Consider the following 11,143-nt stretch of genomic DNA (forward strand, 5'->3'; position numbering starts at 1 on the left):
AAAATTATGAAGTGAAAACTAGTAATATATAGGTAAAAACAAAGAATATAAATAGCACCCCACCATGATCCTACTCACAAACACACACTTTTCTTTTCCATTAGATATAATTATTTTTTGAATGTCTACCATAATCATTTATTTGCTTTTTAAAATTCTTTTACTACTTACCTACACATCTGTAAGCACTGTAGTTTACTTTTGCCCATTCTACCACTATTTATTAGAAACATTATCATTTTCCCTGCTGTTCTGAAGCCCCATCTTTATCATGAAATCTGTGTATCTCATATACTCATGTTCTTCCAACCCTTTTGCTCCCTCCTGTTTTATTATATTGACTCATCTTTTATCTTGCTGTTTTCTCTTCAGCTGAATATAATGTACTTAATTTTTGTTATTGTTTTTTCGTTCTGGGATTTTAATTTGGTTCTTCTTCAAGTCCACTTTATCATTTTTAAAAATAGTTTATACCTTTGTGCTAAAGTTTTAAATCTTGTCTTTTATCTCATTTAACATAGTAAGAGTATTTTAATAAAGTTCAAATTCCAAATTCTGGAGCTCTGGGGGTTGTTTCTATTGCTGTGCTTTTTCTGTTTTCTATTTGTTATTATCTTATCTCCTTGTATAAGTGGTTATTTTTTCTTATTTTATGCCAGACATTATATTTTAAGAGTTGTACTACAATAAGCAAGACAAAATGGTATTGGTAAAAGAATATACACAAATATTAATGGAACAGAATAAAGAACCCCCCAAGTAGGCCTACACAAATAGTCTATTGATTTTTGACAAAATTGCAGGAGCAATTCAATGGAGACAGGACTGTCTTTCAACACATAATAGCATACGACATCCCCCCAAAATAAACAAACAAAAGGGACCTAGAAACAGACATTACACCTTATAAAGAAATGAAAAATGAATCACACACCTAAATATAAAATGCATATAAAAATTCTAGAAGTGCATGGCCGAAGTGGCTCAGTGGTTGAGCATCGACCTATGAACCAGGAGATCACTGGTGCGATTTCCGGTCAAGGCACATGCCCGGGTTGGGGACTTGGTCCCTGGTAGGGGGCGTGCAGGAGGCAGCCAATAAATGACTATGTCTCATCATTGATGTTTCTCTTTCTCTCTCTCCCTCTCCCTTTCTCTCTCTGAAATCAGTAAAGACATATTAAAAAAATTCTAGAAGAAAATATAGAAGCAAATCCATTTGACCTTAGACTTGGTGATGAGATTTTAGATACAACATAAAAACATGATCCATGAAAGAAAAAAAAGATAACTTTGATTTTATTAAAATGAAAAACCTCTGCTTTGTTAAAGAGACTGTAAACAAAATTAAAAGATAAGCCTCACACTTGGAGAAAACATTTGCAAAATATATTTCTGTTAAAGGACTTGTATCCAAAATATACAAAGAAAAATTAAAACTCAACAATTAGAAAACCTACCAACTCAATTAAAAATGAGCCAAAAAGCTGAACAAGGGCCCTCTCTACAGCAGTTATACAGATGGTGAATAAGATATGAAAAGGCACTCAACGTCAACATCATCACTATGAAATGCAAATTGAAACATCAATGAGATACCACTACAGACCTATTAGAATGACTAAAATTAGGAAAAAAATTGGCACTACCAATTGCTCGCAAAGATTCAGAGCAACAGAAACTCTCATTTATTAGTGATGGGAGTGCAAATTGGTACAGGTACTTTAGAAAACAGTTGGGCAGTTTTTAAAATAAAACTAAACATAGTGTTACCATATAATCCAGCAATCACTCCCAACTGATTTGAAAATGTATGTTCACACAAAAACCTGCAGTTGAGTTTTGATAGCAACCTTGTTCATAATTGCCAAAACCCAGAGGCGATCAATATGTTCTTTAGTAGGTGAGTTAGTTAATAAAGAAACTGTGTATATGTGTATGATGAAATACTATTAGCAATAATAAAGCATGAGCTATCATGCCATGCAAAGACATGTATGAATCTTAAATGCACATTGCTAGGCTTAAAAAAGCCAATCTGAAAAGGCTGCATACTGTATCATTTCATTTATATGACACTTTGGAAAAGGCAAACAGGTAAAACAGATTAGTAGTTGCAGGCATTCTGGGGTGTGTGTGCTTTGAATAAATGAAAGGGGGTTAGGGCAATGAAACTATTTTGTATAATACTATAATGTACGACACTATAAAAATTTCAAAACCCATAGAACTTTACAGCAGAGGAGTGAAACTTGAGGCAAGTAAGTTAAAACAATATTCTTTAGGTTGCACCTAACTATGCTAATTGTGACAGTGCAGGCTGTGACAAGACTATAAAACAAACTCACTGAAGGGAGTGGGGGAAAAGCTGACCTAAATAAATTTGGAAATGAAATCTGTGAGAGTGGAGGCAAAGGGAACTGCACATAAGCAGTGTACTCTAGTTGAAAAAATTGCTTTGGGGCTATGAGTTAACAATTCTGAAACAAGTATAACATGCACACTGGAACTGACCAGATAAACAAATGGATGGCTGATGGGGAGCCAGGTTTCTCACTGATGAAGTGAGAGGTTACAGACAAGCAAGGGAAAGGGGCAGAAATAATACATATGGTGATGGAGTAGGCACATTATTATAAACTCACATTTAGTTTAATATAGGTAGAGATGGATATGTATGTATATATTAACATATAAATGGATATTAATTTATAAATTAATTGTATGTTATGTATAAGTTTGTGGATATGTGTATGTGTACTGGCTAGTATACACATTTTCTCTTCTCCATCAGCTAAGAGAGCCTAGAAGCAATGATACCCTAACAGCAATGAGCACACTTAGCACCCAGACCTTGGTTCTTATCATTCTTCAATAAAATAGAGCAGGACTCCCTGGAGAAATGGCTGATTCTAACACCGGGGCAGGACATAGTCAAGATGAACCTGAGTGTCTTGTAGTGCCAGAAACTAAGGATGCACTCAAAGAAAACAAAAAAGAAAGTTGAAAAACTCCACAATGGTGGGGGTATGTTAAAGGGACATAGAATCCAGCTGAAAGGGCTCCAAATGGCCCAAATGGAAGCAATTTGGGGAATTAAATAGTGTTTGGTTATAACACAAAATGTGACATAAATCCCCACAAGTCCATACTGATACAGGTAAATTATTGAATAAATAAATGGGAAAAAACAGACAAATATCCTGTGCAGAAAAATTCTAAGAAATTTATATAGATAATTCACTCTCCAGGAGAGGGAGCATAAGTGTGACCTGCAGACAGTGACTTCCTTCTAAAGAGCACAGTACAGAAAGGGAGAAAATAGTAACTTCACAATGGAGAATCTTGACAAATATAACCTTGATCAAGGTCAACATCAACAGTGAAGTCATGTTATTAGTATGCTCCCTTCATATGGTGTGATGAGAATGGCACTTTATTTATGTAGTCTTCTTCCAAAAAATCCCATAATCCCCAGTCCAATCATGAGAGAAACAGACAAATCCAAATTGAGGGACATTCTACAAAAATATCTGACCAGGACTCCTCAAAACCATCAAGGTCATCAAAAATAAGGTAAATCTGAGAAAATGTCAGAGCCAAGATTTACCTGAGGAGATGTTATGACTAAATGTAAGGTGTTGTCCTGGATGGGACCCTGGAACAGAAAAAGGGCAAACAACAACAACAGCAGCAACAAAAAACAACTGAGAACATCCGAATAGTGTATGGGCTTCAGTTAATGATAATATATCAATATTTGTTCATTAAATATAACAAATATACCATAATAATAGGGGGAACTGTGATGGGGTCTATGAGGCCTCTATCTTTACAATTTTTCTGTAAGTCTAAATCTATTCTAAAATAAAAAGTTTATTGTAAAATATATACTTATAGAAAGAACTTGAAGTCTAGGATATCTCCTTCCAGAGAGGATTTTCCTTTGCTTCTTCCAGGCACTGGGGATTACCAGCAAGCCAAGATCAGCTTAATAAAATTTCCAAGTTGAAGATTCAACAGCACAGATAAATCAAAGCTGGGCTGTACTTGGTGGAGACATGGTTCACTTTGTGTTCACCTTTGTTCCTAAAATGCAGCCCTTTGGAGTTTCCCAGGGCCTGGACTCCAACTTTTGTCCGTTTCCTACCAAGCAATTTTCAAAAGCACTATTCAACCTCCGTATTTCTTACAGATCAGCAAATGCTCTGGGGCAAAAGTGGCCCCAAATATAGGCTCACCTGTCTTGATTCTGCCGTCTTGTAAATTTCCATTCTGATAATGTGTCACTATTTGTAAGCTCTCCATTTCCTTCGATCAGATGATTTTATATTTCATCCAGCTTTTCTACATTTCCTCAGCAGGAGGACTGTTCCAAATGACCTCTTCGCTTTATCTGCCGTAGAAATTCTCAAACTGTTGCTGCTGTGTCTTTCCTCATTCTGTTTATTGTTGTGGCTTCATACTTTAAAAATTCCTTTAATATCATTTCCTGGGGGTATCCAGAGGGTAATGGGTTTTCAGCACTCATCTTTAACTACAGCTTATTTTTGGTGATATCTAAAGAAAATGAGAATTCTCAAATTGGTGTAGAATCTTATTTAGAATAATATATCTGAAAGTGAGAAGTAAACTAGGTGAAAGATGAATCTACTTTAAATAACCACATCCAGGAAAAATGATATGAGGGCTTAGAACACATACATACCTATACATACAGGGGTAGGCAAAAGTAGGTTTACAGCTGTGAGTACATGAAACAATTTATTTTTGTATTATAATTTATTAATTATTGTATTATTTTCCATATGAACAACTATAAACCCACTTTTGCCCATCCCTGTAAATATGTATTGAAATATTTCTAATATACATTCATATGGGCTGGAAAGCTGGTGGGTGCCAGCAAAATACGTTCTCTCTTTTTTTGCTGTATGTTCCTGTGTCACGCTTTCTAATCCTGCTGTGAAACATCAGTGTTCTTTCTCTGGGAGGGAAAGCAACAATTTCAAGTTAAGAAAACCATTCCCACTTTATAGCCTTCTATTAATAAAACATGCTGCTTAAAGGAAAATGTGGCGTAAATTACTTTGTGTTCTTAAAAATATCTTATATCATCTATATGATTATAAAAGCATTGAATTTATATTAAAATGACAAATATGTAAAAGTTTCTCTTGACAGCATTACCTTATTAACTTTTTCCATTTTTAATTAAAAATCTGGGTAACTAATGTTCATAATTGCCATTTAGAAAGCAAGCAAGAATGATAAACACTCAGTGTTTTTGAAACAATGCTTTCTGGGATCATTGGGTCTTTCTCTAAGTACTGTTGTGTTTAATTATAGGTCACTGTTAATTAATCCAGAAGTGCTCTTTAAGCCGGTTGACTGTCAACCATAATTATATATTCTTAAAGAGGTAAGCATTCTCCTTTCTTTTCTGGCAGAATTTCAGTGGTGCGTTTTAAATGTACAAGGTAAGGGTAAAGGGCAGTAAGTATGTCTTTGCAGATGTACTCCATCTGAAATCAGTAGAAATTGTCAAAATGAATTAGTCAATATCATAAAAAATACTATTCTGTTTGTTAATCAATGGATATAATTTTTTTAGATCCTAGTAAATGCCAAGCTCTCAAATAGATGCTTTGTATGCATAGATGACATCTTCCCAGCACCTCTGTAAGGTAGGTGCCATTTTTATTTATGGTTTAAAGTTGAGGAAATTGGGGCTCAGAGATGGTAAGTATATTTCCTCACTGTACAACTAGTAAAGGTGAAGCAGGGTTTTCAACCTACATCTCTGTAATTCCAAAGCCCAACTTTTCCTTACTGATCTTCATTGTGTTCCCTCTAGCATAGGGAAGACGGATGCTAAGAAAGTAACTGACACTCATCAGACAAATTAACAAATAATGGATTCTAGTCACCAATTTCTGTGTGTGTGTGTGTGTGGGGGGGGGGGTTCCCCTACATCAACAAGCAATTCTCAGATACCAGCTGGGTGTCTTAAAATTCAACTCAATTAGGACACTCTCTACCTGGAGCTAGCATCAGATTCTACAGGTTAAGGGCTCAGTCCTACACATCTCCCCTCCCCACCCCTCTTCAGACACGAATTGCAGCTGTAGGTTCTCACTTGGGCCTCTGACCGACTGGCTATAGATTCCAATGACCCCCCTCCTCATGTCTGATTAATTTGCTAGAATAGCTAATAGAACAGAAACATTTTACTAGATTACCAGTTTTTTAGGAAAGGATGTAACTCGGGAACAGTGAAATGGACGAGATGCATAAGGCAAGGTATACGGAAAGGGCTTAGAGCTTCCATGCCCTCTCCAGTCACCACTCTCCCCAAATCTCCTCGTGCTTACCAATCTGGAAGCTCTCTAAACCTAGTCCTTCTAAATTTATACAATCAAATATAGACTTCATTACATGGGCATGATTGATTGAATCATTGCCCACTGGTGATTGAACTCAATCTCCTATCCCCAGGGGTCAAGGAGGTGGGACTGAAAGTTCCAACCCTTTAAACACAGGATCTGCTCCCCAGTCAACTACCCCCCATCCCTAAGTGGGGCCTGAAGTCACCTCATTAACATAACAAAAGATCTGTTTGCTATTCTCCTCAGTTAGGAAATTTCCAAGGGTTTTAGGAGCTCTGTGCCCTAAACGAGGACATGGACCAAATATATATTTCTTATTACAAATCACAATATCACAACATTAAAATAAAGAGAAGCTAATGCAAATGTGGAGCCACATCCAAATTTCACTGTTTGCATTGGTCTTTCTCTCCACATTGCATCTACTTATTTCAACATCGTGGGTTAGGAGGCTACGTAAGAACCGGGACCATTTTTATCTCTGGAGTCATGTGCACTTTTCTTTGGTAAATGGACTACTGTCTGATTAGTGTTCTAGGTTTCTTTTGCTCACACTGTTGGTTTGGTTCTGCATGCAAGCAGGCAAGGGGGATTCTTGAGGTATTTTCATCACCATCAAAATGAATGACTAACCAAGAGTGGCTGAACTACTCTTAAAACCAGTTCTAGGAGGGGCAGGTAGGCAGTGCCATGAGTTTTAAATCTTTGATTGGGGGAGAATAAGTTCTACTACCTTTGATAAAAACCCAGTGTTCTCACCCTGGCCTGTGTGGCTCGGTGGTTTTATCATCGGCACCCCTCATAGAAGGGTCTCAGGTTTGATTCCCAATCAAGGGCATGTACTTGGGTTGCAGGTTCAATCCTCAGCCCTGGTCAGGACTTGAGGGAGGCAACCAGTTGATGTGGCTCTCTCACATCAATGTTTCTCTCTCTCTCTCTCCCTCTCTCTTCTTTTTCTTTCACTCTTTCTAAAAATCAATGGAAAAAATGTCTTTGACTGAGGATTAACAAAAACAAAACAAAACAAACAAAAAAACCCAGTGTCTTCATCAGGACTTCTAGGTGTCTTGAATACGTGCCTTTCTTGTTAATACAAAATTCATCCTGCGTCATTCAGAGAGTTTCCCCTGAATTATTCCCCATGTCATAGGAAGGAGGGATATAACACAGAAAGAAACACAAGGCTAATAACAATTCGAATGTAATCTAAGGTGGACTGCCATCTTCTGTATTTACCCTCTGGATAATCGTTTCATTTTGGCAGTCAGCTAAAGACTACAGAATTAAATAAAAGGGCTGCCTCCAGCAAATGAGTAGAGGGGCAGCAGATGGAACCTGACAAAAGCTGACTGCATAAGAGCAGGAATGAAAGGAGACAATGGCAAGGCCTTGGATGACAGTTTTAATGGGGATATAAATGATAGCAACCCAGGGAAGGAAGTTCTGTACCCTCATCTATCTTCATTATTTTCACAGAGACCTTTTTGGAGAATCCTGGTGTGGGAGAACTTGAGTGACCCAATTCTCTTGTGGAGACCAAGCAGGTCAGCCTTTCTCCAAGGGCTGTTAGCAAAGCGCTCTTCCCTGGGTATCCTCCTTGACCTTCTCCAAGTCCTTGGTAATAAATATAGTAACACAGAAAAGACTGAACTAGCCCCTCCCTGGGAAAAATATAAGCTGAACACTAAAAAAGCAGATAACATTTTTAATCTTAAATGCATGCATTCAATTTGTTTTCACAGTCTGTGCAGCATTTATTTTATTTAGGATGTAATCAAATCTATATACATGCTAAAAACTGTAGAAAAGGTGAGTAAAAAGGCCACAGTCCATCTGGGGTGGGGCAAGAGGGTGGGCCAGGCCAGACTTGTATCTGGCACCCAGAGAATGGAGATTAGGCATTTTCCTGGCAGCAGCAACGACAGGGCCAAGCAAAGGGAGGCTTGTTGGGCATAAGGCAGGGAAGGCACTGGCTGGCAGGCTGAGCCTGCTTACATTCCACAAGGCAGGCAGAGACAAGTTTTGTGGCCAGCCTGTCCCCTCTAGGGCGGGCTCAGCCTGGATTCTCTGTTGGAAAGTCCAAACTTTCACAGTGCTCTCCACAACCCCTGTGAAGAGCTGGTCCCAGGACATGGCCAGCTCAGTCACACTGCCCTGGTGATGCAGCAGGGGCTGCATGCAAATCATGTTGTTTATACTCCAGACCCTGAGGGACTGTAGGACATGCTAAAGACTTTGGTCTGGTCTGGCATTGAGATGACTGCCAGGGCACACATGGTGCCCACATGGCCCATCAGATTCTACACCTGCTACTTGGACTTGATGTCCCACAAGTGGATAAATTTCTCCTAGGTGCCCCAGACAATGTGATTTCTTATGGTGACAGAGTAGACCTGCCATTGATGTCTGCAGGACATGGATGCAGTAGAGGGTCCAAATGTCCCAGATCTTTATTGTTTGGTAAGAACCACTGTGCAAGTAGCTTTGGGCAGCCACCAGGGCCTAAACCTAGTAGTTGAGGCCAATTATCTCCTTCTTCACCTTCAGCTCAGTGCCCATCATGTCCTGGACTTTGATGGACTTCAGGGAGCTGTTGAAGAGTATGCTGTGTGAAGAGACCAGTGGGCACTCCAGTTGTCTGGACCCAGATCATGTTCACTTTCTGCAGGTTCTGATTTCCCACATGCTGAGCCACAGTAGAGCTTTAACCCCTAGATGTAGAGTACCAGCACAATGCTGTTAAGACCCTCTAGCATCTTCAGCATTTGTAAGTGGTACAGGTGTCCCACACCTTTATGCGCTTGTCAGAGGAACCGTTGAAAAACAGATCATCCATGAAGTAGATAACGGGACCCTGGTGACCCAGAAACTTTCCTTTGCACTTGAAGATCTTCTGAGGGTCATAGGATCCTAGGTTCCCCATGTTCAACTGTGTATCAATATGGGACAGCTTCCCATTCAATATAGATCCTTCCCTCTGGAATTCCATGAGGTTCTCACTAAGCTTGTTCTGGTTTTTGTCCAGGACTTCAGACTTGAGCTCAAGGCTCTTCTCCAGATGGTCAATCTTCCTGAGAGCTTGCCCAGCATGGAACATAGAAAAGCAACCTTCTGGTCCTCCTGGGTCAGTGCCATATGCATCTTGAAGCTGTTAACTACCATGGGGACTCCTTCAGGCTGTCCAAGTGGCATGTCTCCAGGTGCCTCTCATATGTGTCCTGGTTCCCAGTGAATTGAATGTGAACTCCACTTGGAATGGGACACTTGATGTGCTCTTACTCCTTGAGGTGGGCCTCCAGGTTCATCTTGAGGAACGGTGAGCAGCTGAGGTTGTTGGGTCACTGCAAGTTCAAGTAGCAGGCTTGTAGTCACAGCTATCCTCATGGTCCTTCTGGCTGCTGAGCTTGTTTGTGAAAGGGCATCTTTCAGAGTCTACCCCAAAGATGGTGGGCTTCCCAACCTGCACCATCTGAATAGCCATGCCTGCAGAGGCTGAAGAGTTCCTGGATCTGCTCAGCCACTGCATTGTTGTTTACCACAGTTGTCAGCTTGGCTTTGTCAATGAAACACTTCTGTGACTTCATGGTGCATCTTCAAAAGAACGTGTGCTCACATGAGGTGATCACTGCAGCAGAGCTGGCAACAGCACTTCACAAGGGCTGCTCAGCAAACAAACCAGTGGCTTTGGCTCCTCTTTGTCCTCTGACATCTAGGAGGTAGAGCACAGGGACAGGCTGGACTAAGAGTGGGGAAGTGACCAGAGATGGCAGAGCGGTGCAGGGTGCTGATGGGGGAGCATGCTGTCCTCCTCATGGGGAGTAGGCAAGGGTGCTGGGGAACGAGGGCATCCTGCAGTGATGTTTGTGCATGCTGATCCCATCAGCTTTTGTGATGGTGGTGACCACCCAAAAGGCAGGCCTAAGGTAATTTTCACTCCGGTCCCTGTGGCGATGCCTGGAATAAGAAAGTTGGCAGCTGCCTCTCCCCCTTAACTGGAGAACCAACTGTAGTAGGTGCTCTTGCCCAAGCTCATGCTCTAGGGAGACAGTGAGGCTACTTGGAAACATCCTCCTTCTGTGACCCACTTCATTGTGTCCTCTTGGCCACCACCAGAGTTCTCATAATGATTATTAGCACAAAGACAGGCTGCTAAGAGAATTACTAAGGTATGTTCAGTGTCAGCAAGTTTCATATATTTCTTTCTATATAAAGTCATGATAAATTTTGCACTTCATCAGTGACTTGAATTTTATAGACACTAAACTCAGTTTAAATACTGCCATTGAAAGATTTTAGAGGTCTGAATTCTTCCAGTGCTCACTGCCTGAGCACGCAGACACATAGCAAGGAAGAGTGAATGATCAGCAGGGTCAACAGCTGCAAAGAGAATCAAGAGGATGAGTGCTGAGGAAGTGCTGTTGGATCTGGGATAGGGAGGAACCCATGACCTTTGGGAGAGCAAGTCAGTAGCATAATGGAGAAAGAAGTCAGCTTGCAGTGTATTACAGAGCAAATGGGTAGTGGAAAAGAGACAGAGAGCGAGACTTCTTTTTTATATAGTCTAGCAGTGAAAGATGAGAGAGAATTAGTTTGACAAGCTAGCTGGGTCAAAGCATTTTTTTTTTAAAAAAAGATTGTGTATAGGCAGGCATGGGAAATACTTGCCTATGTAGCAGAGTTCAAGGTTGGGGGGGGTAGAGAGAGAGGGAGAAAGGGAAAGAGAGAGGCATCCTAGCGTAAGATTCCCAGCAGCA

The 11,143-nt window shown here is 40.2% G+C and overlaps 1 pseudogene; it reads right to left on the reverse strand.

The window, feature by feature from the left end:
• Nucleotides 1-8,180: 8,180 nt before the first annotated feature.
• LOC107532800 (E3 ubiquitin-protein ligase TRAF7 pseudogene) lies at nucleotides 8,181-10,422 on the reverse strand (annotated as a pseudogene).
• Between the last annotated feature and the right edge of the window lie 721 nt (nucleotides 10,423-11,143).

The sequence above is a fragment of the Miniopterus natalensis genome, chromosome 5, assembly GCF_054644295.1.
Source record: "Miniopterus natalensis isolate mMinNat1 chromosome 5, mMinNat1.hap1, whole genome shotgun sequence".
NCBI lineage: Eukaryota > Metazoa > Chordata > Mammalia > Chiroptera > Miniopteridae > Miniopterus > Miniopterus natalensis.